General features: G+C 44.2%; 1 pseudogene; it reads right to left on the bottom strand.

Moving 5' to 3' along the window:
• Nucleotides 1–2481: 2481 nt before the first annotated feature.
• Nucleotides 2482–8059, bottom strand: LOC120641325 (annotated as a pseudogene).

Genomic DNA, 8059 nt, shown 5'->3' with positions numbered 1-8059 from the left:
TTATTCTGGTATGTCTATTCTTATCTGTGCAAATCTTTCTATCCAAACACATCTCTCCATGGCTGTTTCTGTCCTTTATTTAGAAATCTAATAATGCAATTTAAACATGTAAGTTCTGTTCTTCAGTTTTCAGAAAAATCTGAAACTAAATGTAGTTTCCTTATCAATTATAACTATCACTAGGCTGCACTTTTACTTCACTAGGGTAACTTCCTGACTGAAACTCCAATAGCACACTGGAAGACCACTTGGAGCATCTCTGATGCTCCTATGCGGCAGGTCCTCAACAGGTAGGTAGTGCGGATTGTGACGTAGAAGTTATTGCAGCATAAGGTGCTAGTAAATTTTCTACGCAAATTCAATCTCACCGCTTACGTCCCTCCTAGTTCGTCTGATGGAATATGATCTCTCGACGGTCAGCTCTTAGTGTAGCTTCTGAACAACTCTCACAGAGGCGCATTGGCATATCTGTCGAGACTCCAGACAGTCCTTCCAGCTTTCTGATAGAATATGACTTGTGAAATACAATGCCCTAATCTTTCTATCATAACAAGAATATGTCTGCGGATTTGATGGGCTTGAGATAAAGAGGCGGCGGAAAGTGGGGAAATAGATAAGGTTTTACCACATTTGTTCTTGCATAATAGGTGGGGTCCCATGGAACCCCATCTTTCTTGTTCCTGTGATTTAAACCATAGGTTCCATGGCAACCGCCCCCCTTCTGATGTTGTGTTCCCACTTGCAGGCAGAATACAGGGCCTGGCCTTCGGCTGAAGAGGGCTTCTCCATCACCGTCCGGCTGAAAGATCTCATCCGATCACATGAAGGCGATTCACTATCCACTATCCAGGGCTCTCCCCAGTGGTTCCATTTCTTCTCTGGAGGCAGAGCTCGTGTTCCCCGACCGGTTGATAAGCATGGGACTTCCGAGAAAGATCCGGGGCAGGAAAGGCACGGAGGCCGGTTACGTGGACGAAGTGAATCGTCAGGCTGGGGGGAATCGGCCGGGGCCGAACGGTCGTTGGCATGACAATCTTGACCGGAGAGCAAGTGAGCCAGGCACCATGCCCGTTCACGTGGGAGCATCCCATTCGTCCCGTGACGGATGGGAACTTGCCGGAGCCGTGGTCCTGGCGGGTCGCCGTCGCCGGAGACGGAGGGGACTTCTTGTGGGGGCAAGTCTCGGTAAAAGTAAAACCCAAGCCACCAAATCCAAGAAGACGGTGTCATGGAATGGACAGGTTCCGCCTGCGGCGGAACGGAGTGATCCAGATCATCTGGTGTCCAGTTGGCGAGGAAGATCGGAGTCCCTGTCGCCGGAATTATTGGCACATTGGCAAGAAGAGATAAGCCGGCGGAGTCTTTTTTCCATTGGGCAAAAAGAGGATTGGCTCGACCACCCAACTTTCCCACAAGTTGATCGTGGATCGAGATCAACTCATCATCCTCGCTACTGATAGACTCTGCTTCGAGCCAATGAGAATACGAAGATCGGCTGCTTCCGACAGTACTCACTGTAGCGTGCGACGTCCGTACAGGTGCCTTGCGTGGATCAAAGGCTACTGCTTTATCGGAATCCACACACTCCCATCCGTAGAGGCAGAACTTGGAACAGAGCGCAAGCACAGAAGCTAGTACCTACTATACTGGATGCAATCGCTTGAGCTCATCCGGCGGTGCATCACCATGACACCACCTGTCCCATTTTCTCCCCATAGTGCTGGGGAACAAGCCCAACGTTACCAGCCTTTTTGCTGCTATCCTTCATCATTTCGGGGCTGTTTAGTTCCAAAAACGAAAATTTTTGGATGTCAAATCACATGTTTGACCAGATGTCGGGAGGGTTTTTCGGACACTAATTAAAAAACTAATTTCAGAACTCAATTGGAAACCGCGAGACGAATCTTTTGAGGCCTTTGACCGCATCATTAACACATGTGGGGTTACTGTAGCACTTATGGCTAATCATGCATTAATTAGGCTCAAAAGATTCATATCGTCGTGTACATCCAAACTGTGTAATTAGTTTTATTATCTAATTATATTTAGTGCTTCATATATGTGTTCAAAGGGGAGTCGAAAATTTTTAGTAACTAAACAGGCTCTTCGTCTCCAATTTCGTCATAAGCACATGGATGTTTCCCTTCGTGCATATTGTTGTATAGTTACCATGCGTGCATATTTTACTGGTAGAGTTCAGAATTAGCAGCACCTGAACATAGGTGAAATTTATCGATAATCATGCATTTTGTTCTTAAAAAAGGCAGAATTTTGTATCAAGAAATAGCGCAAATTTGTGACGTGTCCAAAAGTAACTCGTCCTTGAGACCTCGAATTTATTACAACAGATCACCTGCATAATGACCAAATTTCTTTCTATGTCCTGCAGTGGCTGCAGCTCGCCTGATAACCGTACATGAACCCCGCGAGTCTCCTTCACAGCTTTCACACAGCATTGAAGTATCTTAATACAACACTCGGTTAATGTAATTCATCTTTCCTTTCATAAAATGTCCATCATAAAAACAGTTCAGCAGAATGCATCCTGTGGGCATGAAACGGCACAACAGCAATCCCCGTAGTAATGTAAGGAGTCCAATCATTCAGTGGCATGAGACACTAGCAGCAACTTGTGTCATTGAGAACATCTAAAAGATACGCTGCTTATTGGAGATTACATTTAAGAAAGCAAAGGTAGCCGAACACCAGTCATCAGGTGCATTCAGATATGACGCGACTACCAATACACATAACAAAGAATATATAACACTACCAGTATCATTTACCAACTCAAGGGGCAGCGCCCTAGCTACTCAAAGGTACGAAGAGCCATACATTCCTAAGAATCTCTTCAGTCGCCGCTGCAAATTCAAAGCAAAAAGGTTAAATGTTCTATAGAGAAACAAGCTTTCTTTCTGCAAAAGCCTAATGAAACATTTTATAGATGCAGAATGAAGCCAAGAAAGAAACACCAGCTACAATACTCAATATTTTAAAAGAAGTCATGGAACACTTTCAAGTATCAGTGCAGCATAAACCAATGGACTGCCCTATTATTGTGTTAGGTATTGTAGCAGCATAGAAAAGGCGGTGTATTCAAACGCAAGCAGTAGCAGTGTAGCACATACAAATATAAATATATGAGCAAACAAATACAAATGCACGGAAGTCCTTGGCATTTGACTTGCAGTAATCAGTAAAAAATGTGGCTTGGTATGCTTTAGGCATTCAAAGTGATGCTTCCACTCATCTAGTTGCAAGAACCTCTACAAAAGGTAATGTCGAGACACTGCTACAGCAATCCCATTCAGAATATGCTTAGTTAAATGAGTAACCTGAAAAAAAACTGTATTTGCAAAGTTGATGGGCTAAATACAACTACTGTAAGGGCATTATCTGCACATAAATAGAATAAAGAAATACAAAAACAAGCTAGAAGTCTGGAACATGCTGAAAATCAATAAGTATACACTGTCAAATGAAAAGGAGGTGAAAGATTTGATGATCTGAGAAAAACAGTTTAAATATTTTGCTACAATAGGATATCACCACATATTTTAGCAGTTAAATAAACAAAGTTTAAATTTGAAAGAACACATTTGTAAAGTGAAAAACTGTAATACATTTGAGTTTGTTTTTGTAGTTACAGAATATCTTTGTTGCTCTATCACGAGAGCAACGTTCGTTAGAAGCAGAAGGATGCATTTCGAATTGCTGGATAGCGAATTATGGACATCAAAAGTTATGTTCACTGCACACTGTGGCTTTCATGTAACCATCAGTAAATTATATAGAGGTTATTCTTGGTAGCTATTGAGATGATCCTCTTTGGATGTGAAGATAAACCAGCTAGCCTATGTCATATAAAAAAGAGAAACCTAAGGGTAAAAAAAAAAGGTAAAACAATGTGCAGTGTTGAAATGACAAGGAATATGATAATCTGCATTGTATGAGAGCACAGATATGATGATAAGCAGCAAACAGCCCTGTAGATTCGCTGCATTTACGGAGCGAAGTTCTTACATGAGTGCAGCTTCAGTATGTACAGTGTTTATGAAGTCTTTATAGTATCCTTCTGAAGGTCATACATGCCAACAAACAGTTTTTAGTCAATCCAGCATCTGTGCTGTTTGCACATGAGCTTTTTCATCCTCGGCTCCTTTTCCGTTGAGTCACCACATCCAAGTATCCAACTGCAATCTTCAGAATTGATGACTCCACAGCGGAATGTTTGGAAGATGCATCGTTCAGGTATCTTTTTAGAATACTGCCCAAAGTTGAACTAAATCATAGGATCAAAACCACCTTATTGAAAATAGTCTCTTAAGGACAATGATGCCACTTGGAATAAGAGTGTGAGACAACACAGCTTTACCCTCCATCAAGAGAGTTATTGCCCTGCCAGTTTACACCCTGATCCAACACCAATATTAGTGTCCATCAAAAGAGAGTATGACATGAAAGCATGAAGATTAAAAGGCAAGAACAGGGCACAAATTAGAGCAGCTAGAAGAGCGAGGATGCAATTAACGCCAAACAACAGAAGCTGCTTAAAGTTATACTATTATTTATACAATTTTGTTTGGATCTACAGTGTAGAAAAGATGAGGACTAAAACTAGCACAGTTGTGCCCATATGCTGCATCATCAGCAATGCTCTACCACTACACTTACAGAAAGCTATTTAAGTAGGCCATCATTATTTATAGGGAATCCAGTTCAATTTGTTAATGTGAGCCACTTTCATGTGAAGTGAGGTTTGAAACAAAAGCTTATCAATAATTGATGGTTGAATATGATTCAGGCACAACAAGTCACTTGATTGGCATCCCGCATGGCAAAAGTTTTCTTCTATCTCAACTTGCCGTTAGGCAAGTAACTGGGAAGGTGTGATCAGACCAAACCAAACCAAACAGTCGGGCTCAAATCAATATAATAGAAGTTTACGCCTTAATTAGCCAAAATGAAATTTTCTGGAGGTTGATGTGACATTCTGCCTAAGAATGAAGAGAAAATTTGTTGGAGTGGTCGAGTGGATATGTGACAGGTGGGCTGACCTCATGACATATGCTGTAACACAACTGCAAGGCTTCATTCCACTTGTTCACTTTGAATAGCCCCTTTATGAGGCAAACAAAGACACTTAGCTCTGGCACAACACCTTTTCTCGTCATTTCACTATATAATTCAAATGCTTCTTCAGGATGAGATGCCAAACAAAGTGCCTGGATAATGAAGCGTATGTACCATGGCTGGTTAGTTTTGTGATGGAGCGACTTCAATCATCTCTTTATGCAACTCCAAGGCTTTCACCAGTCTGCCAGCCTTAGCAAAATTATCAATGAGCAACCCATAAACTGGAGCTATTGGCACCGTGCCATGTGACTCCATCTCCTCCAACAATCCAAGAGAAGCAATGAACTTCTTGCTAAAACCTTGAACAGCGAAGCAGTATCCTTGCAAATATTTCGGCCAGTAAGTCTGCTTCATTTCACAAAGCAGTGAATGGGCCTCATCCAAAAGGCCAGCAGCACAGCAATGGTTTATCAGTACTCTGTAGGTAACATAATTAGGAGCACACCCATGTGTGCTCATTGTTGTAAAAAAGCTGAAGGCCTATATCAACCTTACCAGATTTTCCTAATCCATCTATTAAAGCAGTGTAAGTTACAACATTCGGGCTGCATCCCTTCTTTTCCATCATTGACAGCAGCTTTAAGGCCTTTTCACTTTCAACTAGTCTACAAAGTCCATCAATCATAGCTGTGTAAGTGACAACATTAGGAGTGCAAGAACCCTCCAACATCTGAGAAAGAACTTTCATGGCTAGATCAAGCCTTTTGTCCTTAAACATCGCATCAATTAAGGAGGTGTATGTATGCACAGTAGGCAAATAACCACACTTAGACATCCTCAGAAATACCTCCTGAGCATTATCAATCTTCCCAACCTTGCAAAAGCCATCAATCAAGGCATCATATATAATGTTATTTGGCTTGTGCCCAGTTGATAACATAGTATCTAGCAATTCATGAGCATCAACCACTTTGTGTGCCTTACACAAACCATCTATGAGCGCTCCATATGTAACTACATTTGGAGCAATGGTGTCTGTGTGCTCACCTTCAAAGAAAAATTCAGATTTTACACTGCCAGAAGTTCCTATCAATTTGGCATAGACTTCACATGCCTTTTGGATTTCACCTGCCTTACAGAGGCCATCAATTAGAGCACTGTACGTGATTGCATTAGGGGGACACCCAGCATCAACCATTCTGTGAAAGAAGTCACTAGCTTGAGATAGCTGTTTCGCTTTCAGGTAAGCATGAACCAATGCAGTGTACGTTACTACATTTGGGGAGCAGCCCAAACTCCTCATCTCATCAAACCAGCTTTGCGCTTGTTTCAATGAGACCGGCCTTACAAAAGCTATCATCAAAATTGTGTACGTATAAACATCAGGGTTAACACCGACATTCTTCATCTCTTGGAACAAAACGAAAGCCTTTTCTACCTTCATAGCCTGACACAAAAAGGTAATCACCTTAGAATATGTGCTTGTATCAGGTACAAAACCTTTTTTCATCATCTCCTTAATGATTTGAAATGCCTTATCAAACTTCCCCACACCACAAAGGCATCGTGCCAAAATTGGCAGTGTTAACCTTATTAAGAACGCATCTAGAAGCCAGCATCTCCTCATAGACTTTTTCTGCAAAATCCAACAATTCGAGGTTTGGTAATTCCTCCCCCACCACAGATGCTTCCAATAAAAATATTGTATACAACATAGCCAGGAGGGCAAACTACAAGCAGCCATCTTCTTTAAAAGTTTATATGCATATAGGTAATCCCCAGCATTGCGATAACTATGCACAAGTGAATTAAACAAGGAAGGGTTTGGATTGCAACCCTCCTTCATCATCATGTTGATTATCCTTTGCACCAGCCAAGCTGCTTCTTTTTCAAAATCCAGAGAGCAATGTCCTGTACGTGACAACATTGGGAATGCACGAATTGCACCGCATCCTGTGGAGGAATGAAATAGCCTCATCAAAAAGGGAGGCCTCCATCAGTCCACTGATCATCTGGGTGCACAGCACTGTGTCGAGTTTGAAATCCTCCCTCTCTATTATGTCAAGTGCATCTGAATATCGACCCTCTTTGCATAAAGCTTGTGCAAAGCACCCAACTGTGAACTTATCCATGCAGAATCCCGATTCAGACATCTCCTTCTGCACCCTAAACCCCAAGTCCACCTGCCCCGCTGTTGCAAGCACTTGCACCAGAGCGTTGTAGGTCGCACCCAATGGTCTGTACCCAAAATCCTTCAGCCTCCCAAGCTCCTCCAGCGCCTCGGCCCATGCTCCGTGACAGCAGCATTTTCGCACGAGCACATTGAGCAATCTGCCGAGAACCTCGCGGTCATCCTCCCCAATCTCCCTCAGCAGCCTCTCGGCGGTCCTAGCACGGTCCTCAAAACTCAATACCTCCGCAAGTGTGTCGTAGCAGGCACTGGTGTGGCTGTACCCCACCTGCCGCTCGGCCCAAAGGAAGAACCTGACACAAAGCTCCGGGTCGCGCACGGACTGGAGCACAGCGACCACCACGGCGTCGGTCAGGAATTCCCGGTGCCGCCGCAGGAATCGCTCCGCTTTGCCGTCGAAGTCGGTGGCGTAGGCTCTGATAGCCTTGGAGATGAGGACGGCCTCCGGGGGCGGGAGGGCTGCTGCGGGGAGGGGTGGCGTGGGCTCCTGAAGAAAGGCGAAGTCCTTGCGTGAGAGGCGGGATCCGTGGTGCGGCTCGGGGGCCTCGACAAGGCCAAGCAGCTGATCGTCGGGGTCGGCGGCGCGGGAGGAGCAGGCGCGGTGAAGGTAGGCGCGAAGGGCTGTCGCGGCCGCCGCGTGGCGGCGGATCATGAGGTGGCGGCGGCGTTTGGGGTGTGTATGGAGATGATCCGCAGTAAGGGTGGTGAGGGGAAGGGGGAGGCGGCGGCGGAATTTGGAGCTCCGGCCATGGAGGTTTTGGGTGCCGGAGAAGGGGGATAAACCCTAGTGAA

Source organism: Panicum virgatum, chromosome 7K (genome assembly GCF_016808335.1).
Source record: "Panicum virgatum strain AP13 chromosome 7K, P.virgatum_v5, whole genome shotgun sequence".
NCBI lineage: Eukaryota > Viridiplantae > Streptophyta > Magnoliopsida > Poales > Poaceae > Panicum > Panicum virgatum.
This window is presented reverse-complemented; position numbering and strand designations above follow the sequence as displayed.